Source organism: Hevea brasiliensis, chromosome 4 (genome assembly GCF_030052815.1).
Source record: "Hevea brasiliensis isolate MT/VB/25A 57/8 chromosome 4, ASM3005281v1, whole genome shotgun sequence".
Lineage (NCBI taxonomy): Eukaryota > Viridiplantae > Streptophyta > Magnoliopsida > Malpighiales > Euphorbiaceae > Hevea > Hevea brasiliensis.
In genome coordinates this window covers 16667392-16691417 of record NC_079496.1, presented here as the reverse complement: position 1 = coordinate 16691417, position 24026 = coordinate 16667392, and the positions used below count along the sequence as shown (strand labels likewise).

The 24026-nt window shown below is 35.5% G+C and overlaps 1 non-coding gene and 1 pseudogene across 1 annotated transcript; one reads left to right on the top strand and one right to left on the bottom strand.

Moving 5' to 3' along the window:
- The window catches only part of LOC110636819 (G-type lectin S-receptor-like serine/threonine-protein kinase At4g27290), a 62714-nt pseudogene that overhangs the window by 20063 nt on the left and 18625 nt on the right, over positions 1-24026 (top strand).
- Positions 23707-23813, bottom strand: LOC131179607 (small nucleolar RNA R71). The gene has a single exon (XR_009148498.1). It is a non-coding gene; the product is annotated as a small nucleolar RNA R71 (small nucleolar RNA).

Genomic DNA, 24026 nt, shown 5'->3' with positions numbered 1-24026 from the left:
GAGTTTTTTAGCTCAAGTTATAGCCATTTGAAAAATGGCTGCCAGATTAGACTTAACCCAGATTTCTGGGCAAATTTTGGTTCTGGCAGTTTTAGGTCACTAACTTGGGGTGGCCAAATAACTTGGTTAATGGCATAATTTGGGTTTGTATTCTTCATAAAAGTTTTAGGTCTATATCTCAACTATCCATTGGTAAAATTTCAGGTCATTTTGACCTGCCTAGCTCAAGTTATGGCCAAATGAACAAATACTGTTCATTTGATTAGTTTGTACAGGCCAGACTGAGATTTTTCAGATTTGGTCAATTTATTCACTAGGTTTTGGTCACTTTTTGGGCATGATTCCTAAATAGAAATTATGTCATTTTGTATCTATTTTCATTCCCAATTGGTCTCATACCAATTGGACTTGTAAATTTTCAGTTTTGGTCCCTTTGATCCTGCTGCCTGCAGCATGACCACATTCAATCCGAATTTAATCTCAACTCCAACACTTCCAACACACTTCATTTGGTCACAAATGACCATTTCTCACCTCAAACTAGGTCAAACACATCATTTACCAATTTCTTACATTTTTGTCTCTAAACCCTAAGTGTCCAAAACCCTAACTCACTAATTTGTTGCATTTAGCTAATTCAAAGCATATAATCATAACCATTCAACTCCTTGATGTTCATATTCACCTCTAATTCAATCAAACCCATGCAAATCATACCCTCACACATGCTGGTTGAATTTTCCTTTAGTCCCCTTAAGATGTTTTCTTTTCATTTTAAATGAATTTCTAAGTTTATTCAACTATAAACACAATTAAATCAACTAACAAATCAAGTTTAGTTTACTAACCTTATGCAGAATTTTTCCACCTCTCCAAACTTCTTCTTTCTTTTTCTTTTTGTTGTAAATCTCCTTATCAAGGTCTAGTTACAAGATTTAGTGATGGAGAGTAGGATTTCTATGGTGGGAATTAGGGTTTCTTCAAGCTCAAAATGAGCTTTAATGGAGTTTGGTGAGGGAGAGGGTGAGAGAGAGATGGTTCACAATTTTTTAAGAAGATGAAGTCTTTTTTTTTTTCTTTTCTTTTCTTTTTTATTTTATGAATTTAGTCTTATGGAAGACCATAAATCAAATTAAATAAATTTTTAATTATAATATTTATGGCATCATGCATGATGTCATGCATGATGTCATCTCTTTTCACTTTTTTAATTTTCTTTTTATTTTTTTCTATTTATTTTTCCATTAGTTTTTTAATTTAATTCTCGATTCTGAAATTTTCTTTTCTCCGATTTTATTTGACAGTTAGGTCAGGAGTCAGCTCTCGGGGTCAATTGACCAAATTGCCCCTCGCCAGTTCAACCCGGTTTGCAAATAATTCAATATTTCTTCCGGCTCTCTGACCTAATTATTTGACTGGCTTAACAACCTTTTTTCATGATTTTCTCTTTTCCACTGTGTTTGTAATGGTTCTAAGGACCGCGGCGTCACATTTTACAGTTCGAAATTTGAGTTTAAATTGACTTCGCAGTCTTTCCCGAGAAGGTCACCCATCGCTGTGACTCTCGGCTTGTTTAACTTATGTTCTGTTTTTCTTATTTATACTTAACTAATTGACAATTACTAATTATTTGGGTTTATGGCTTATCTAGTTGTCTTAGATGTGGGTCTAATCCCCTTAATAGTTCGGACCGACACCGGTCACCGAAATAGTGAAATATACTAGGCTATGCAAATAGGGGTGTTACAATTCCCCCCCCCCTCTCTTAAATAAATTTTGTCTCGAAATTTTACCTGGTATCAATCTCTAAACAACTGTGGGTGCTATCTCCTCATGTCCTCCTCTCGTTCCCAAGTAGCCTCTTGGCTCGAATGATGGTTCCACAGCCCTTTTACCAACGGTATCTACTTGTTCAGTAGCTGCTTCACCTCATAAGCCAGAATCTCTATGGGTTCTTCTTCATATGTGAGGTCTGGATTCACTTCAATTTCCTCTACTGGTAGTATATGAGATGGGTCTGATCGATAGCTCCTCAACATAAACACATGGAAGACATTATGTATCTTCTATAACTTTGGAGGTAGTGCCAATCGATATGCCAAAGGACCCACTCTTTTTAGAACCTCATATGGCCCAATGAAACGAGGACTCAGTTTTCCCTTTATGCCGAATCTCATAATTCTCTTCCAAGGGGAAACCTTGAGGAATACTTTCTCACCCACTGCATACTCAATATCTCTTCTCTTTAAATCAATGTAGGACTTCTGACGGTCTGATGCAGTCTTAAGTCGATCTCTGATCACCCTGATCTTCTCCTCAGTTTGCTGAACAATTTCGGGTCCAATCATCTTTCTTTCACCCACGTCATCCCAACACAATGGGGTTCTACATTTTCTACCATACAAAGCTTCATATGGAGGCATCCCAATGCTTGATTGGTAGCTGTTGTTGTAAGCAAACTCAATCAAAGGCAAGTGTGTATCCCAACTACCCTCAAATTCAATCACACAAGCCCGTAGTATGTCCTCCAAGATCTGAATTACCCTCTCAGACTGGCCATCTGTTTGTGGGTGGAATGCCGTACTGAAGTTCAATCTATTTCTTAGGGCTCTCTGAAGACTACCCCAGAATCTAGAAGTGAACCTAGGATCTTTGTCTGATACGATGGATACTGGCACTCCATGCAGTCTCACAATCTCATCAATGTACAACTTGGCCAATCTTTCTAAACTGTAGTCCATCCGAACTGGCTGAAAATGAGCAAACTTGGTCAATCTGTCAATAATGACCCAAACTGCATCATGACACTTTTGTGTCCTCGGAAGTCCCATCACAAAATCCATTGTTATTCTCTCCCATTTCCATTCTGGTACTAGTAGTGGATGTAACAATCCAGCGGGTACTTGATGCTCTGCCTTCACTTGCTGACAAGTTAGGCATTTAGAAAAAAACTCTGCCACATCTCTTTTCATACCCATCCACCAGTAATGCTCCTTTAGCCCCTATACATTTTTATGCCACCAGGGTACATGGCAAAAGGAGACTCATGTGCTTCCTTCAAAATGATCTGCCTCAAACCAACATCATTAGGAACACATATTTTGCCCTATTGTAGCAGTAGACTATCATCTCTTATTGAGAATTCTAGTTTCTTACCCTGTTTGACTTCTTCCAATAGCTTCTGATACTTCTGATCACTCTGAGCAGCCATTCTGATTTGATCACTCAATACTGGATGTACATGCCATACAACTGTTGTCTGCCCCTCATCATTAATCTCTAAGCTGGCATGTAATGATCTCAACTCATGTACCATAGATAAAGGAGTAACCCGTAGACTTGCCATAGTCTTGCGACTTAAGGCATCAGCCACAACATTAGCTTTCCCTGGCTGATAGTCTATCAGACAATCATAGTCTTTTATCAACTCTAACCATCTCCTCTGTCTCAAATTCAACTCTTTCTGAGTGCCCAAATACTTCAAACTCTTATGATCTGTGTAGATATAGAACTTCTCTCCATACAAATAATGTCTCCAGATCTTAAGAGCAAACACTATAGCTGCAAGCTCCAAGTCATATATTGGATAGTTTCTCTCATGCAGTTTCAGCTGGCGTGATGCATAGACAGTGACATTTCGATCTTGCATCAATACACAGCCTAACCCATTATGAGAAGTATCACTGTAAACTGTATATTCTTTACCCAGAGTAGGTAAAGTCAGGACTAGAGCCTCCGTCAAACATTTCTTCAATTCATCAAAACTCTGCTGGCATTTATCCGTTCATTGAAATTTCACATATTTTCGAAGTAACTTGGTCAATGGAGATGCCAACATGGAGAATCCCTTCACAAATCGACAGTAGTATCCAGCTAAACCCAAACAACTGCGAATCTCCATGATATTTCTGGGTGGCCTCCAATTAAGGACAGCTTCAATCTTACTTGGATCTACCTTGATGCCCTCTATCGATACTACATGCCCCAAGAAAGATATTTCTTTTAGCCAAAATTCACATTTTGACAATTTGGCATATAGCTGTTTCTCCCTCAAAGTTTGTAGTATAATCCGCATATGTCTATCAAGCTCTTCTGCACTCCTCGAATAGACCAATATATCATATATGAATACCACAACAAACTAGTTGAGGTATGGTCTGAAGATAGTGTTCATCAGATCCATGAAAGCAACCGAAGCATTAGTCAAGCCGAATGGCATGACTAAGAACTCATAATGGCCATAACGGGTTCTGAAGGCAGTTTTAGAAATACTCTGCTCTTGTACTTTCAATTGATAATAACCTGATCTCAGGTCAATTTTGGAGAACAGAGCTGCACCCCTCCACTGATCAAACAAGTTATTAATGCGGGGCAATGGATATCTATTCTTTATTGTCACCTTATTCAACTGTCGATAATCAATACACAAGCGGAGAGTGCCATCCTTCTTCTTAACAAACAACACTGGTACTCCCCAAGGTGACACACTAGGGCGGATAAAGCCCTTGTCAAGCAGCTCTTGCAACTGCACTTTTAACTCTTTCAATTCTGTAGGTGCCATTCTATATGGTGTTATAGAGATTTGGTCTACACCAGGCATAACATCAAGCTCAAATTACACTTTTCTTTCTGGAGGTAATCCTGGAAATTCATCAGGAAACACATTCAGAAAGTCACATACAGTAGGAATGTCCCTTAGTGTTGTACTCCCCACTTGGGTGTCTATCACATGAGCCAAGTATGCTTCACACCCCTTTCTGATCATCCTTCTGGCTAGTGCAGCCGAAATGATGTTTGATGGCAGTAAATGCCTCTCCCCATGTATTAGCACATCACCATACAGAGGGAGACCAAAAGTGACTATCTTCAATCTACAGTCAATCATGGCGTGATACCTGGCTAACCAATCCATGCCCAAGATAATATCATAATCTCTAAAGGGCATTTCAATCAAATCTGATAGGAAAACATGTCCTTGGATCACCAAAGGACGTCTCTATAGATTCTGTTGACCCGAACCTTTTGTCCTAACGGACTAGTTACTAGCACTTCAAAACCCATTTGGACACATGGAACAGCAAGTGAACTGACTATGCTAGCACTAACATATGAGTGGGTTGAACTTGGATCAAACAACACAAATACTTCTTGATCGGAGATAGAAAATATACTAGCTATAACATCAGAAGTCTCAGCCTCTTCTCGCTATCTCAACGTATAAACCCTGGCTAAAGCACTTCCTTGTGCTGACTGAACAACAGCACCTTGACTGTCAGAAGCAGTGCCTCTACCTCTACCTCTTCCTCTGCCAACTAATTGTGAACCTCTGGGAGCAGGACTTTGAATAGATACTTCTGCAGTAGTAGGAGCTGGACCATATTCAGGAGCACTAGTGCAGCCTTTAGCAAGATGGCCTTGCCTCCACAGTTAAAGCAGGCTTCTCTTACCCAATAGCATTCTCCCCCATGAATCTTGCCACAAGTCTCACAGGGGCAGGTAGGATATGAACCCCTGCTTGACTGCTGACTAGACCTAGGGGGTCTCTGTCCAGAGAATTGGCCCCTTCCAAACCTTCCACCTCGACCTCTGCTAGGTCCACTAAATTTCTTCCTCTTCCCAGAAGTACCACTATGACTTGGCTCTACTGATTTTTTCCCCTTATCTTTCTCTGATTTCTCAGCTTTCTCTGATTTTTCCTTTACAATGGTTGCTTCTGTTTCAATTCTCTCCAACTCAAGTGCTTGAGAAATGAGTTCTGAAAAATTGTTGTGTCTGAATCCCACTACTTGCATCCTCAAACTAGGCTTCAAACCCGTCTCAAATCTCTTGCATTTTGCCTTGCTGGTAGAAAGGAGACTCCCAGCATAGTGACTTAAGCGAGAGAACTCTCTCTCATACTCTGCCATTGATATACTCCCTTGCTTCAAACTCAGAAATTCTTGTAGTTTCTGATCTACATATGCGTCTGGGACGTATATTTATCTAAATTCTCTAATGAAGTCATCCAGGTCAGTACTGGTGGTTCAGCCAAGCTGTGGGGGATGGTCTTCCACCAATCATACGCATCCCCTTGCAGTAGTGACACAGAATATTCAAATTTCAGTTCATCTTGGCAATGCAGCTTCTTAAACACTTTGTCCATTCTTTCAAGCCATTGCTCTGCCTCAAGCGGGTCTACTGTACCCTTAAATTCTGTAGCCCCATACTTCAATAACTTATCATACTGTCTGGCTAGAGGCAGTGGTTGTGCCACAGGTGTCTGGGTGGAGCATGAGCAGGCATACCCCTAGCCATTTGTTAAAACATCGCAGCAATCTGCTGTGTAAACTGTGCAGGAAACTGCGACATTTATGGGCCTGGTGCTACTGATACACTGACATTCTGTAAAGCTGGGGCTTCCCCTTGTGTCTCAGCTTTAACAGATTACTCGACTGAGAGATCCCCTTCTTCCAATTCAGTATGAAGTTAGGGTATCTCCTGAACAAATAACACATGGAGATTTCCCTATGTTAGTTCATATTTATGATGTAATGCACTGTATGTAACAAATATGGCATTGAACAGTTGTACTTAACAAGAAAAGACAAATTCTCAAGTTAAAACATACTTCAAAAATTTGCTCGAATACCACTAAAACATGTCACACCTTATCCCTCTGTAAGGTATAACATGATCCCATAGAATATCTAATGAACTACCGAACTTCGCCTACCGATAACCCATTAAGTACCCTACAAGGGATTTTAAAACAATTTTCTTACTTTTGATAAGTGGTGAGCATTTTCTAATAGGCATTAAAATATTTAATTAAAGTTGAAAACTAGTTAAAATTTTTTTGGTCCATTTTATTTTTTCACAAATTTTATAGAAATTTCGGCAGAGTGCCGTCTATATTTTGAGAAAACAGTTCTTTAAATACCTGAAAAAAAGCACTTCCAATAATTTTTCTCAACAACTTCTTCAACTCCACAACATAGCCAACTAATTTCTCAAGTTTCAAAATTCAACGATCATCATTTCTCAATTTCCAAAAATTCAGTAAACAACAAAATACTATCAATCAATTTCATTCAAATTAAAATAAAATATTTTCCTTCATATTTCATTAAGGATAAAATAATTTATATACATCATTACAAAAATTTACATTAAAAGAAATTCAAACTAAAATTTATTATAAACTTTATACAAACTTTGTACAAGCTGCTCAAGACCAATTTTATATGTCCATACATTTATGTACATTACATACATCAAAATAAATTTATACAGTCAGGGTACAAAATATACCCGATATAACTTCAAGGTAAGTCACTCCACAATCCTCAACAGCTCACTCTGCTGCTCCTCTAGTCTCTAAATCTGCGATAGCAATAACAGCCATCGCTGAGTACTAGGACTCAGTGGTGCACAAAATACTAAAATATTCTTTATGCAGACTTTAAATCACATTTATTCAAAAATTAGATTGAACATGAGAATTAAATATAAAACATGAATTATGAGATTTTAATCCAATAATTTTATTTCGAAGTATCAAAACCAATTTTATAAAACCCACAGTTATATCATGCCATTCGAAACAAATATAATCTCAATAGCCAGAGGCTAAGGAGAAGTCACATCACAAGGCTAGCTAGCTCAAATATATGGATATCCATTTAATTTTTTCTTCTACTGGCACACACCTCAACACTTCAGCCAGAGAAGGAATCAAAATTCGAAACTGATTACCCCCACTAGTCATGCTAGTGAGGTGTTCAAATATATGGTCATGACACTGTGGTTTCAAAACTTATCTTAACAATTTACTAAACATTGTCATTTCAAATATACACAAATAACTTTCAACAATTTAAATCAAAAGCATCATAATAATGTCACAATTCAATATTTCACATTATTAAAAACAATATGCAAAAGATAATTTACAAAAATTATACGTTGTGCACAAACCTCAAGCGAGTCACCTATTGGCCTTGACTAGATTCCTTGGGTTTTTTCTTGGTGTTCTTTCCACTGAAACACACAGTTTCATAGTGTTTCAGTATCATAACTTAGCATAAATCCAAAAATAAATTTAAATTCACTTTTACTTAGCTCTAATGTGCTAAACTTGACGTTTTTTAAATTTTGTGTTTCGGAGTTACTATTCATTATACTATTCAAGTCAAATTGTTGACTTTCTAAGGCTTAATAGGTATGGGAATTCCAACTTCACCCACATACCACATTTTGGTCACTAAATTTGTTGGTTTTAGTTGTTTACTCAAATTCTAAGTCTTTTAGGCAAATTTGCGAATTTTCAGTTTTGGTGTCTTAAGTTACACTGTTCCATTGGTCATTTTACTGTTAGAATTTGGCAAAACTTTCTCCATAGAAAATGTTCCCTATTATCTCAAGTTTATTCTCCTTTTTGAATCACTCCAATTGGAATTTTTTAACTCAAGTTATAGCCATTTGAAAAATGGCTGCAGGATTGGACTTAACCCAGATTTCTAGGCAAATTTTGGTTCTGGCAGTTTTAGGTCACCAACTTGGGGTGGCCAAATGACTTGGTTAATGGAATAATTTGGGTTTGTGTTCTTCATGAAAGTTTTAGGTCTATATCTCAACTGTAAATTGGTAAATTTTCAGGTCATTTTGACCTGCCTAGCTCAAGTTATGGCCAAATGAACAAATACTGTTTATTTGGTCAGTTTGTACAGGGCAGACTGAGATTTTCCGGATTTGGCCAATATATTCACTAGGTTTTGGTCACTTTTTGGGCATGATTCCCAAATTAAAATTGTGTCATTTTGTGTCTATTTTCATTCCCAATTGGTTTCATACCAATTGGACTTATAAATTTTCAGTTTTGTTACCTCAAAGGGACCTTGGTCTTGCTGCCTGCAGCTTGACCACATTCAATCCGAATTTAATCTCAACTCCAACACTTCCAACACACTTCATTTGGTCACAATTGACCATTTCTCACCTCAAACTAGGTCAAACACATCATTTACCAATTTCTCGCATTTTTGTCTCTAAACTCTAAGCGTTCAAAACCCTAACTCACTAATTTGTTGCATTTAGCTAATTCAAAGCATATAACCATAACCATTCAACTCCTTGATGTTCATATTCACCTCTAATTCAATCAAACCCATACAAATCATACCCTCACACATGCTGGTTGAATTTCCCTTTAGTCCCCTTAAGATGTTTTCTTTTCATTTTAAATGAATTTCTAAGTTTATTCAACTATAAACACAATTAAATCAACTAACAAATCAAGTTTAGTTTACTAACCTTATGCAGAATTTTTCCACCTCTCCAAACTTCTTATTTCTTTTTCTTTTTGTTGTAAATCTCCTTATCAAGGTCTAGTTACAAGATTTAGTGATGGAGAGTAGGGTTTCTATGGTGGGAATTAGGGTTTCTTCAAGCTCAAAATGAGCTTTAATGGAGTTTGGTGAGGGAGAGGATGAGAGAGAGATGGTTCACGTTTTTTTAAGAAGATGAAGTCTTTTGTTTTTTCTTTTCTTTTCTTTTTTCTTTTATGAATTTAGTCTTATGGAAGACCATAAATCAAATTAAATAAATTTTTAATTATAATATTTATGGCATCATGCATGATGTCATGCATGATGTCATCTCTTTTCACTATTTCAATTTTCTTTTTATTTTTTTCTATTTATTTTTCCATTAGTTCTTTAATTTAATTCTCGATTCTGAAATTTTCTTTTCTTCGATTTTATTTGGCAGTTAGGTCAGGAGTCAGCTCTCGGGTCAATTGACCAAATTGCCCCTCGCCGGTTCAATTCGGTTTGCAAATAATTCAATATTTCTTCCGGCTCCCTGACCTAATTATTTGACTGGCTTAGCAACCTTTTTTCATGATTTTCTCTTTTCCACTGCGTTTGTAATAGTTCTAAGAACCGCGGCGTCATATGTTACTATTCGAAATTTGAGTTTAAATTGACTTCGCAGTCTTTCCCGAGAAGGTCACCCATCACTGTGACTCTCGGCTCGTTTAACTTCTTATGTTCTGTTTTTATTATTTTTACTTAACTAATTGACAATTACTAATTATTTGGGTTTATGGCTTATCTAGTTGTCTTGGATGTGGTTCTAATGCCCTTAATAGTCCGAACCGATACCGGTCATCGAAATAGTGAAATATACCAGGCTATGCAAATAGGGGTGTTACACTTCTCTCCACTATTTGCTCTTTTAAAGGCAAGAGACCAAAAGCCCTTTACAACGTTTTCAACACCAAGCTTTTACCAAGGTAGCTTGAACCATTGACAAGTGTTATCTTAAGCACTCACACTCTCAAGCTTCAATAGGTGCTTGTACAACCTCTCTTAAATGCAATTTAATGTTTTAACACTCACTCTCACTCAATACAAATCAAACTATAAAGAAGAGATGAGTTGATTTGCCAATGGTAGCTCAAAGACTTTAAAGCTCTTCAATGAAAGCAATAAATGAAAAATCAAAATTGGAGTGCAAATCTAGGCTTTCATCAAGTGCAAAATGAAGTAAAGAAGGTGTATTTATAGTCCCAAATCATTTTAAACCGTTTGAAACCTTTTTGGAACGTTATACACTCTGCTCTAGGCAAAATAGCCGTTATTTTGTCTTTTTATGCGAAGTTGAGCAACTCTGATCATTTAGCAAACTAATGAAATTTTGGCAACAGTAGTAAACTAGTTAGTAAACTAATGTTTTAGCAAACACATTAGCAAACTAATATTTTAGCAAACAGGTTAGCAAATTAATTTATCAGATGCCTGTTTCAAATTATAATCTTAAAAAAAATGATTTAGACCTTAAGAAAAATATATATTCCAATAGTAATATCCAAGGTCATGATGAGAGGAAATTTTAAAAGAAAAAATTAATTTTGAGCTCCATTTGGCTAAACTTTCATCTATTCTTTTTACACAAGTTCTAAGACTTAATTTCTAACTCTATGACTCTCATACCTTTAGTTTGAGTCTTGTCTTACATACTCTTATTCTTTCTCATCTTGGATTTGTCTTGAGATGCTTTTGAGTATTTTTCCTCCTTAGATGCAACTTCAAAGACTCTTTATGAATAAGAGAAAGAATCTACACATCACTTTAAAGTTGGGTTAGATAGATTTTGTTTGAGTTTTGTTATCATCAAAATCAATGCTCATTTTGAGCTACACGGGGTCAACAATCTCCCCCTTTTTGATGATAACAAAACTCAATTGAATGATCAATCAAAAATAAATAAAAGTGTGCGTAAGTTAATGTATATCCAAGCAAGTTAGCATGCGGAAAATGCTCCCCCAAAATATATGCACATAATTTCCAAGAATTTTATCAGCTATATAAAAACTCCCCTTGAATTTATGCTACAAAGCATGTTCATTAGATATTCACAATATTATCTCAATATGCAAAAAAAAAAAATTTTAATTTGCACATAAACATACTTCCATTTTCAAAGTACTTTCATCTGTCAAAGTATAAACACATATCCATCCTATTCTCCCCCTTTTTGTCATCATCCAAAAAGAAAACAAGAGATATTAATCCAAAAAGAGTCAAGTTAGTCCAAAACTTAAACGCAGTAAGGCAAACAGTAGCAAACTGAAAAATCAGTCAACAATAGTAGCAAACATACTAGTAAACTAAAAATGCAGATAGGAAACTAAAAATCCAGATTATGTTCTAATCATTAAGTCTTTTGCTCCTTCGAGTAGCTTTGGAAGGCACCATCTTCTTCATGGAAGGTTTAGTAGCAGGTTGCTGAGAACCTTGGTCAGCTAAATGCTCATGCTCCTGTGGCTCATCCTCATCAGATGAGGTTTGAAGGGCAGTAGCCAGAGACTAGTATGGATTAGACACCGTAGACTTAGATCTTTTTCTACCTTTCTTGGCTGGAGGTGCAGCAGTGGCAGAGGGTTGAGATGGAGCACTCTCTTGTTGATCTTTCAGAGAGGCTTCCTTTTACTGTGTAGTGTCAACTGCAGGGTCCATAATTTGTTCACTCTCAAGTTCAACAGCTAGCTCACTTACAGGTTCTACAACCTGTTCACTACCATGCTCAACAGGGGCATCAGCTGCAGGTTCAACTTCAGGTTCAACAACCTATTCACTAACATGTTCCACAGCAGCAGTAGACTCACCAAGCCCCGTACCTTCAAACTCAACATTACCATGAGCAGAGACATGAGTAGCAGGAGAAGAGGCATCATTTGCAGGTACATCAGTCTCAACTTTGGTTGGGAAACTAGTTTCCCTTGCCTGCTGCAGATCTACAATTAGTTTCTTTAACTCCTCATTTTGAGTAAGCAAATGAGTCACTTTGTAATCAATGACATCCACAAATTTTCTCAGAAGTTCAATAGACTGATGTGTTGTACTAAATTGATCATTAATAGAAGTTCTTAGCCTTGAAGCTCACTCATAAACTCACTTTGAGAATCTGAATCAACTTTAGCTAAGGAAGATCCACCCTTTTCAAACCGTTTCTTTCTTCCATCAGTATCGGAGTGAATTTCTCTAAGCACAATCAAATCTGTCCTAGAACTCTCCTTAGAGACATTTATATCCAACTCTTTAAACAAAGCAGTCAAGAGATAAGCATAAGGCAATTTTCCAATCCCATAAGCTTTACACATATTCTTGAAAATCAGATATGCCAAATTCATTCTTACTCTGTTAATAATATGCCACATGATGCACATATCCAGGTAACTCAAATAGCCATAGCTGCCAGACTTAGGACAAAAAATATAATTCACCATACTGTGAATAATTTTAATATGTTGAAAAGCTTTTGTGTTAGTGGACTTTTCACTAGTGGTAGTGTTAGCAGGAAAGACTTCATTTTCAAACTCAGCCAAGTTAATGCCTGGAACTCTAGCAACATCTCTATGAGTAGAGATTTTATTTCCATCATTAGGCAATCTTAAAGCCTTAGCAATCAACTCAATAGAAATGACATACGCACTATCATTCAAGGCAACTTCAAATTTGTCTTCTTCATCAACTATTCTTAGAGTTCTATAGAATTCTTGAACCAATCTAGGGTAATAAGCATTAGTGCATTCACCAACGTTCATCCATTCTTGAAATTCAAAGAGTTCTTTGAATTGAAAATTTACTTAATCAAAATAATCCCATTTGATGAACTTACAATCAAGTAGTGCTTTATCAACAGAACCCGAAGATTTTGCAACACCCTTTTTGCGTTGAGTATCAATCCCGTGCATTTTTCTCCCCTTTTTCTTTTCTAGTGCCATCACAGTAGGTTCGACTACCTTAGATGGGTTGGAGGATACACTAGTCGATTCAGTTTCTGGTGTTTTCTTCTTTTCCTTCAATTTCTTTCTTAATGCAGCAAAAGGGAGATCTTCAAATGGCGACGAGGACGATGAAGCAGCAACAGCAGTAGGAGTTTTTCGTTTGGTGTGCGCCATAGATGGGGAAACAATGGCGATGAAGAATGGGGAATGTTAAAATGGCTTCTGGTGCAGTGAGAAATGAAAGAGAGATGAGAGATTTAATCGATGATTAAGATGGGCGTTCGGATGAATATGGGTTAGAGTTAATGGCAAGAAAATTTGGAAGAGTAATGTTGTAAACCAATGCAGAGGAGAGAGAGTCAGGAAAAAAAAATTTGATGGGTGACGGTTTCGTGTAGTAGTGGTTAATGTTTCTTGAGTCCCGCGTTTTTCTCTTCTAATGTACCTTATCTGAACTTTATTTTTTATTTCAAATATGTCTATCTATCTCCATATATATATATATATATATATATATATATATATATATATATATATATATATATATATATATATATATATATATCTGACACAGCAAGGAGAATGTGAATAGGTAAGTGCATTGTTTGACACGTAGAGAATTTCAAGCACAATCAACTTTTGGTTTGAAATTTGAATAGTACACGATACAACAAACTAATTTTAGTTAAGCAACATTAGCATACAGCTTAGTAAACTAATTTCTCAAGTACACAAATAAGTTAGCTAATGTTCTTTAGAGTTTTCTCAGCAAATTTATATCACAGCAAATTACTCACACATTGGATAATATGCAGATATATTAAATCACTATGAATTAAATTTCAAGCAAGTGGTTCACTAATGCTAATTTCCCTTCTAATTTTACAAAAGGTTTCCTCATTAAGTGGTTTTGTAAAAATATCAGCAAGTTGATTTTCAGAGGCAACAAATTCTATTTTGATATCTCCATTTTGAACATGATCTCTAATAAAATTATGTCTGATCTCAATATGTTTTGTTCTTGAATGTTGGACTGGTTTTTTGATCAAGTTTATATTACTTGTGTTGTCACACCTAATTGGAACAAGATTATATTTTAAACCAAAATCTTCCAATTGTTGTTTCATCCATAAAATTTGAGCAACACAACTACCAGCAGCTATATATTCTGCCTTAGCTGTAGATAGAGCTACTGAAGTTTGTTTCTTACTGTGCCAAGAAACTAGTGCAAGACCAAGACATTGACAAGTACCTAAAGTACTTTTTCTATCCAATCTACTTCCGGCAAAATCGAAATCACTATAACCAACAAGATTAAATGATTCACATTTTGGATACCATAAACCAATTGAGTGCGTGCCAATGAGGTATTTGAATATTCTTTTAACTGCACTTAGATGGGATTCTTTTGGACATGATTGAAATCTTGCACACAAGCAAACACTAAAGTGTTTGTCTGGTCTAGATGCAGTAAGGTACAAAAAAGAGCCAATCATACCTCTATAAAGCTTTGTATCAACTTCTTTACCTTTTTCACCATTGTCCAATTTAATTGTTGAACTCATAGGAGTGCCCATGCGCTTCAAATCTTCCATTTTAAATTTCTTCAACATGTCCTTGATGTACTTTGATTGATTTATGAAGATGCCATCTTTCATTTGCTTAATTTGAAGTCCAAGGAAGAATGTGAGCTCCCCCATCATGCTCATCTCAAATTCATTCTGCATAATCTTAGAAAATTTCTTGCAAAGAGATTCTTTAGTAGCACCAAAAATTATACCATCAACATAAATTTGCACAATGAGCATATCATTATGATGTTTCTTAACAAAAAGTGTTGTGTCCACTTTGCCTCTTTGAATATTATTTTGTAAAAGGAATTTACTAAGCCTTTCATACCAAGCTCTAGGAGCTTGTTTTAAACCATATAAAGTTTTAGTAAGCTTATAAACATGATTTGGATGCTCATGATTTTCAAAGCCCAGAGGTTGTGCAACATACACCTTCTCATCAATACAACCATTTAAAAATGCACTCTTGACATCCATTTGATAAAGCATAAAGTCCTTGTAACATGCAAAGGCACACAATATTCTAATAGCTTTCAATTCTAGCAACTGGAGTAAAGGTTTCATCAAAATCAATCCCTTCCTCTTGGTTGTAGCCTTGAGCCACTAGTCTAGCTTTGTTTCTAACAACATTGACTTTTTCATCTATTTTGTTTCTAAAAACCCATTTAGTACCAATAATTGAATGATTTTTTAGTTTAGGCACCAAATTCCAAACTTTATTTCTCTCAAATTGATTTAGTTCTTCTTGCATGGCAAGAATCCAACTTTCATCATTTTGAGCTTCTTCAAAACATTTAGGTTCAATTTGTGAAACAAAGGCAGCATTACCAAAATATCTTCTCAATTGTGCTCTAGTCATCTTCCTTTAAGATGGATCATCAAGGATGTCTTCTTGGAGATGATTTCTATGGAATCTCCATTCCTTAAGTAAATCTTTATGTTGGGGCTCATCTACTTGTAATTCTTCTAAATTTGGCATTTCTTCATTGATTTGATCATTATTGGCATTATGGACATCTATTGTGGTATCTCCTTGAGTTTCTTCATCTTTGTCATCAATTTGTTCCATTTCTTGGCTTGATATTATATTTTCTTTTCCAAACACCTGCTCATTATTATCATCACAAACATTTTTCCTTCTAATAGAAGGGTTAGTCTCATCAAACAAAACATGAATAGTTTCCTCAATAACTAACGTTCTTCTATTAAATACCCTATAAGCTTTACTCTTTGTTGAATACCCAAGAAAGATTCCTTCATCGGATTTAGCATCAAATTTCTTTAAGTTATCCTTCTTGTTATTTAAAATATAGCACTTATGACCAAATGCTTTGAAATATGAGATATTTGGTTTTTTTCCTTTCCAAAACTCATAGGGAGTCTTTTTCAAAATTGGTCTAATCAAAATTCCATTCAACACATAGTAAGAAGTATTAATAGCTTCAGCCCAAAAATATTTTAGCAAATTATTTTCATTCAACATGGTTCTAGTCATTTCTTGCAAAATCCTATTTTTCCTTTATACAACCCCATTTTGTTGTGGTGTTTTAGGAGCTGAAAAATTATGGTTGATTCCATGTTTATCACAATATCTCTCAAATAAATGATTTTCAAATTCAGTTCCATGATCACTTCTTATAGATGTGATGCAAAAACCTTTTTCATTTTGAACCATTTTACTAAAAGAGGTGAATTTCTCAAAAAGTCTCATCTTTGTGAGCAAGGAAAAATATCCATGTATATCTTGAATAGTCATCAACACTAACTAAAGCATATGTCTTCCCACCAAGACTAGTAGGAGATACAGGTCCAAATAAATCAAGATGAAGCAATTCCAATGGCCTAGTGGTAGACACAATATTTTTAGATTTAAAAGATTCTCTAGTATGCTTTCCTACTGCACATGCCCTACGTTGAAATTCATTTTCATAATTAATCTTGGGGAGACCATTAACAAGTTCTTTCTTAGACAATTTTGAGAGTGTATGCATGCTTGCATGACCTAATCTTGTATGCCATAAATAACTAGAATTATCAAAAGATACTAGACATGTATCATGATTAGTTTCAAAATTATTTATGTTAAGCAAGTAAACATTATTAGATTTATTGGCAATGAACAATGTATCATTATCTTAGTTATTGATTGTACAAAGAGAAGAAGTGAACTTTACCTCAAAACCTTTATCACAAAGTTGGCTTACACTTAGCAAGTTGTATTTCAAACCTTCAACAAGCGACACATCTTCAATACAAGGTTTGGTTCCAATTGTGCCATTTCCAATTATTTTTCCTTTTCCTTTATCTCCAAATTTCACATGTCCTCTATCTTCCATTGTGATTTTTGAAAACTTGTCCTTTTCACCGGTCATGTGCTTTGAACAACCACTATCTACATACCATTTTTCACTTTCCTTCATCCCTTCGAAACAAACCTAAAATTTAATCATTTAGCTTTAGGTACCCAAGCAACTTTGGGTGTGACACCCCTTACCCGTGTACAGTACACCCGAGTAAGTAATGCCACCTGGTGTACCGGCACACTCTAATATTCCTCAATTAATTTAGACAATGCTTTTGCATATAATTTATGAAATACAATTTATTTAAACCATTCATCAAAAGTATCATTCATTTAAGGTTCCGAAAATTTTAAAGAAAATCCGGCGGAGTACCGGCTAAAAATGGAGAAAACCGTTCTTCGGAACCTGTTAAAAACACTTCCAATAAACAAATTCATTCATTCTCAACTTCAATATCATCACAAAACTCAATATCAAGATTTGAACAATTTTTCAGTTTCAGGTTTCAACAACCTTTTCATTTCTCAACATCCATTTCTCATATACAAGCAATAAATACATGCTCAAATCTTGCATTCATAGTCATAACTTTCATTATTTACATAAACATCAAAATATATTACATGAGTTCAAGTACATATGAGAAAATACAAATCGCTACAAAATATCAAAATGACAAAATGACACCTAGTGCCCTACCGATGCAATCGCAGTAGTGAGGTGACACGGACACCGAGCAGAATCCGGATGGACTCACCTACCGTGGTCTACTGGGCTCACGGTCGGAATCTCCAGTACCTACGCGTGGCAAAAGCAACGCGCTAAGCAATAATGCTTAGTGGTGCAATAATATAATAGAAGAAATTGGCAAGAAAATAAATGTGTATGCAAAGTGTATGCTTTCTTTGTTTGATTTTGGTATATTCATTAATTCATTAACTTTGTTCACTTTTATTCATTTGATTGCCCCAAGTAACCTACACTAGACGACTGGACTGGATAACGGGTAAACTGGCACTGGGTACCTAGTACCTCGGGCCGTCACACCATCGGTCACATATGCATCTCCCGGTGTGCAACGACTAACAAGCTGTAAATAATATCAGGCACAAGGCCAAGTCTCAATGCAAAGTCAGAATGGCTAAAAGCCATAAAATCACAGAATGGCATTTTTGCCATGTGCAGTACTGCTAACTGAACCCTATTGGCATGCCAAACTATCCAAACCAATCTTGTTAGGTATACTAGGGCATTTGAAACTCTTAAATTCGTCAATTTGTGAATTTTAATTTTTTTTTGTGTTACTATTCATCATTGGTCAACAAAAATATTGACTTTTAGAATAAAAATGTGTACATCAACTTTGGCACTCCCAACATACCACATTTGGTGTTTAAAACTTGTTAGCATTAAGAGTTTTTGCCATTCCAAAGTGTAACTCAACACAAACAGATTTTTCAGTTTTGGTGAGTCAACTTCACTGTTTCATTGGACACTGTTACTGTTGGAATTTGAGGAAATGTAAAACATGAAAGTTGTTCCTTATTTTGTCTAGTTGAATTTCCTTTTTTGAATCACTCCATTTGGAGTTTTGTAGCTCCAGATATGGCTCAAAAACCCAGGCTGTCCGGATATGCAGTCTGCAGAATTTTATCACATCTACAGTGCATGAACAGTGACTTGAGTCACTTGGTTGAATGGGTTCTGGCCATAATTTGGGGTAGGTTCCTTCATGAAAGTTGTTTGTCTATGTCTTAACTTGTTGCTGTAAAAATTTCAGACCAATTGACAAAATCTACAGTGACTTATGGCCAAATGAACAGTTACTGTTCATTTGGTCAAATTCTGCAGAGGCAGTTTCAGGGTTCCGGATTGTGGCTGAGTTTTGACCCTTTTGCTTTGGTCTTTCGGGCATGGTTTCTTCAGCAAAAATGTGCCATTATAAGCCTAATTTCATGTCCAATTGGCCAAACATCAATTGGACAAGCACAGCCCAAGTTATGGCAGTGCAAAGGGACTGAAATTTCAGTCCCTATGCTGCTGTCCATAGGGCAGTTTTCACCTCACTTTGCCATAGCATTTTTCAGTCCTATTTATGGTCAACATATCTAAAATGGTCACTAATTGACCATTAAAATGTGCCCTAACAATTTCCTAAACCAAGTTTACATTTTGCTCACAAAACCCTAATTCAAGTTCATGTTTTACACAACTTACCTTTGTTAACTTTTAATCCATTATTCTTGTGTTTATCAACTTCTAATATAATTCTAGATCACTTCAAGCTCATAAAAACACTCCCTCCTATTCCATAGCTAGGGCAGCCAAAATTCAAGAGCTCATACACTTAGGTTTTTGTTCATTTAAATCACAATTCTCACTAAGTTTCAAGTCCTAAACCATGAAAATAATGAGTTTTTAAGTTATAGTTGCACTAACCTCTTTAATGGCAGAATTTTCCAAGATTAAACTTCACTTTCTTTCCTTTTCTTGGCTGCCAAACACTCCTCCTTGGTGTGGGTATAATTTTTAGTGAAGAGAGGATAAGGTTTTGAGGTGAAATAAGGTGAGGTTTGGGAGCTTTAGTGAGCTTTCATGGTGGTTTGGGTGGAAGGGAAAATGGGTTACGGGAATATGGAAGAGAATTGCAGAAATGGTGTTTTGTTTTTACTTCATTTTAGTTATATTTATCTCATTTTAATTGGCTTGTCAATTTCTAATTGGTGGGAAGCTTTTAAATGACCTCATATGATGTCAAAATTGACATTTATTCTCATTTTTCTTTTCTTTTCTTCTCTACTCATTTTCACTTTAATTTTTAGTAATATTTCTTCATATTTTATGTCATATTAATTATTTACTCAACTGGACAAGTCGGCCAAAAATCACCTCGGAAGGCGAAATGACCAAAATGCCCTCCGTTTGGCTTAACGGGTCAAAATTGTCTGTACCGATTGAAAAATTTTTCTAGGTATTTTCTTGGCATTCTAATGCCATAGGAACCTCAATAACCCTTCTCTGGAGTCCCAAAAATTATTTTATAATTTTTTTCCCCGGGTCTAGGGCTCCTCGTTGCGAGAACCGCAACTTCCCTCCGGTGACCCATCGCTTGGGCACCGTTTATTTCGATTGTATTTTATTTCTAAAATTTTTACTAAATTTTTCTTATTAATATTTGAGTTAATTAGGGTTCCTAACTTTAGTTTAAATATTTTTCCGGACGTTCTAGCTATCCGGACCGACACCGGTCACCGGAACAGTAGAATGTACGGAGTGGTTACCGGGAGGGTGTTACATTGGGTCCTTGGGGGTTAGTGACCTTAGGTAAGGTTCCCTTTGGCACCCATACCTAAGTGTACAAGAACTAATCATATGACCTCTTTTATTACAATAATAACATGTGATATTAGGCAAGGAGGATGTAGATGCTTTAATGAAATAATTCTTGTATTTGCCATAGTTCATGAAACCATCAAAACCAATTCCATATTTTTCATTTGAAATTCTTTGGTTTCCAAGAAGTACATCTAGACTTTCTTTTCCTTTTGTAAATTTTGCCAAATCATTTTTCGAATATACTATTTTAGCTTTAGAAATTTTATTTTTCTCAATGAGCATTTCACAAGTTTCTTTTGAGATTTTCAACTTTAAATCTAGTTAAATCTAGTTCTTTAAACAAGGCAATTTGTCCTTTGTAAAATTCATTTTTTTTATACACATTGGACATGGCAATATTTTTTGATCTCAATGATTCAATTTCTAAATTCATTTTAGTACACTTTCTCTTGTAATTTCTATACTCATCATATACTTTAGCAATGCAAGTTCAAGTTCTTCTACATTAGGAGGTTCATAAGAGTTTACCTCATTGTCACTTTCTTCTTCCTTTTGTGAACTCTCGACTTTCTCTTCAAATGCCATCATACAAAGGTGAGTAGTCTCCTTGTCACTTGATTCATCATTTGAAGATTATTCACTGTTGCTCCTTACTACTTTCATAGCTTTCTTGCTCCTATCTTCTTTTCCTTTCTTCTTTTTGATTAATGGACATTTGGGCTTGATATGTCCAAGTTTGTGATACTCATAACATACAACTTCTTCTTTTGAATCCCTGAAATGTTTATCCTTGGGAGTATACATTTTCAAGAATTTCTTGTATTTGCTTCCTCCCTTCTTGAAAGCTCTTTTGAATTTTCTAGCAAGCATAGTGATACATATATTTTGCATAGTCATTTAGGTTTAATTTCATAGCCATTTTATTTTATTATTAGTCACTTTTAGCTAATTTCATTAGTTATTTAGATAGTTTTTCATAATTGCCAATTTTGGATTAATTTGTAATTTTTACTTTGTTTTGTAGGAAAAATGGTGCTTTTGAGGGACTAAAAAGAAATTTTACTTTTGAGGAGTGATTTCTACAGCCAAAGATGTCAAAAACAAGTTTCAAAGTTGAAGTATGCATTGGCCAAATTGCACATAACTTACCGCATAAGTTATGCAGTTCTACATAAGGAGAAGAAACAATGTCCCAAGCACCTGCCGAAATCTGCATAAGTTGATGCATAACTTATACAAATTTGTGCCTCCCTTATGCAACCTCACAGAATTGTGCATAACTTAGACAGTCTTGGACCTTGCTCATGCAGTTTTGCACAGAGAGCCAAAAACCAGCCGAAAACTGCATAAGGGATTGCATAACTTATGCAGTCCACTTATGCAGTCCCACAAAGACTTCATAATGAGCTGGCAGAAGATTCCCTCAGAAAAACACACCTCAAACACACCATTTTAGGGCTCCTTGTCAGAAAAAAGTTATAAATAGACCCTTATCCCATTTTAGAAAAAGGGAGGAAAAAGGAGAAGAAGGAGGGCAGCAGCTGAAGAGTAAAAAATGTCACCCACACCATTTCCAACCAGATTTGGAGATTTCTTTCTTTTCTTGCATATTTCTTACCTTTCTTGTATTGGGTTTCTTTGTTCTTAGCTTAGATTAAAGTTTTATTTCCTTATTAACTTAGAATATCTTGTAAATATTATGGATAGTGAGTAATTTTCATTAGATTCTGGAGTTGGGATGTAATGTTTGAGATATTTTGTGGATTTTGATTGGGTAATCCATATTTTGTGGTCTTAATGAGTTTTATTCATTTCTTGTGTGCTCAATGACATGCTTAGTGTAGGATCCCATTAAGTGATGTTCTTAATCCATGGTTGAGGCACCGAAAGGAGAAAGCCTTGTGATAGATAATCAAGAAATTGGACTTAATTAACTTAGATCTAGAAATAGACTAAGGATTAAGAGGATTTACAGATTAATTAAGGAACTTAATGGGTCTTGATTAACTTTAACTCCACGAAAGTAGGATTAGATTGATTAAGGCACTCTTTGTCCCACTCGAAAGGGTATTCAAAGGATTTAAGAATTAATCTCCTTAAAACTAGTAAGTTCCACAAGATTGGATAACCAATTTAAAAATCCCAAAATAGCTTGAATATGAACTCCCGAACTCCGGAATTGCCTTTTTATCATTGTTAATTTCCAATTGAATTTAATTGCTTGCCATTTTAAATCTTGCCATATTTCAATTTGCTTGTTTTAATTTGATGCAAATTTAGTTTAATCATTACATTGTTGAATAGATCATTAATTTTACACATATAGAATTCAAACTTCAATATCCATCAATTTATTGCTTTAATTTCAAAAATAGTTCAAATTAGTCATAATTTTTATATCAAAAATTCAATCATTAACACAACTCCTCGTGGGAATGATATCTTTTCTATACTACTTGTATGACCCGTGCACTTGCGGTTGGGCCACATCAAGTTTTTGGCGCCATTGTTGGGGAGTTGTTTGTTTAAGATTGAATTCTTAATTATTTTAGTTGTTTATAGTTTTATCTTTGTTATCTTTTCATTTTGTGTTTGTTTGTTTTTTTTTAGGTACTCTTAATCTTTTATGAGAAGAGCTAGAAGCACAAGTGACACATCCTTATTATTTAATCCTGAAATTGAGAAATTTTGTAAAGCCAACAAAAAAGAAACCAGAAAAAGAAAATAAGCTTTGAGAGAAACTGAAATTGAAGCAGACATGGCTGATGAAAGAATTAGAATTGGTGGTGGTAATGCTGGAAATGATCGAAACAATGAAAATGTAGCCCAAGGTGAAGAAGTTGTAAATGCTAATGTGCCGAGAGGAAGTATGATGGATCATGCTTTTTCTCGTTTTGATGACTTGAGAGAGAGTATAGCAAGACCAAGAATTGATGCAAATAGCTATAAGATAGATTTTGGGGTTCTTCAAATGATTCAAAATTCTCAATTTGGGGGACATCCTTCTGAAAATCCACACACACATCTAAAGAAGTTTGCTATGATTTGTGATATGCAAAAACAACCTGGAGTATCTGATGATGCAGCAAGATTGAAGCTATTCCCATTCTCTTTGAAAGATAGAGCATTGGATTGGCTTGACTCTTTACCTCACAACTCCATTACAAATTGGGAGCAACTCACTGATGCATTTCTTACACAATATTTTCCACCTAGAAAAACTCAAGAATTGAGGAATCAAATGACAGCTTTCAGACCAAGAGAAGATGAAACTCTCTATGAATCATGGATGAGATGGAAGGAATTAGAGAGACAATACCCACATCATGCCATTCCAAAATGGATGATAAACCAGAATTTTTACACCAATGTTACTCCTGCAATTAGAGGGATAATTGATGCTCAAACAGGAGGAGAATTTATTATGAAGCATGAAGATGAAGCTTATGAGCTATTGGAGAAAATTGCAAAGAATACTCATCTTTGGAGTAGTCCAAGAGGACCAGCTCCAACTCAAAAGAGGCAAGCTGCTGGAATGTATGACCT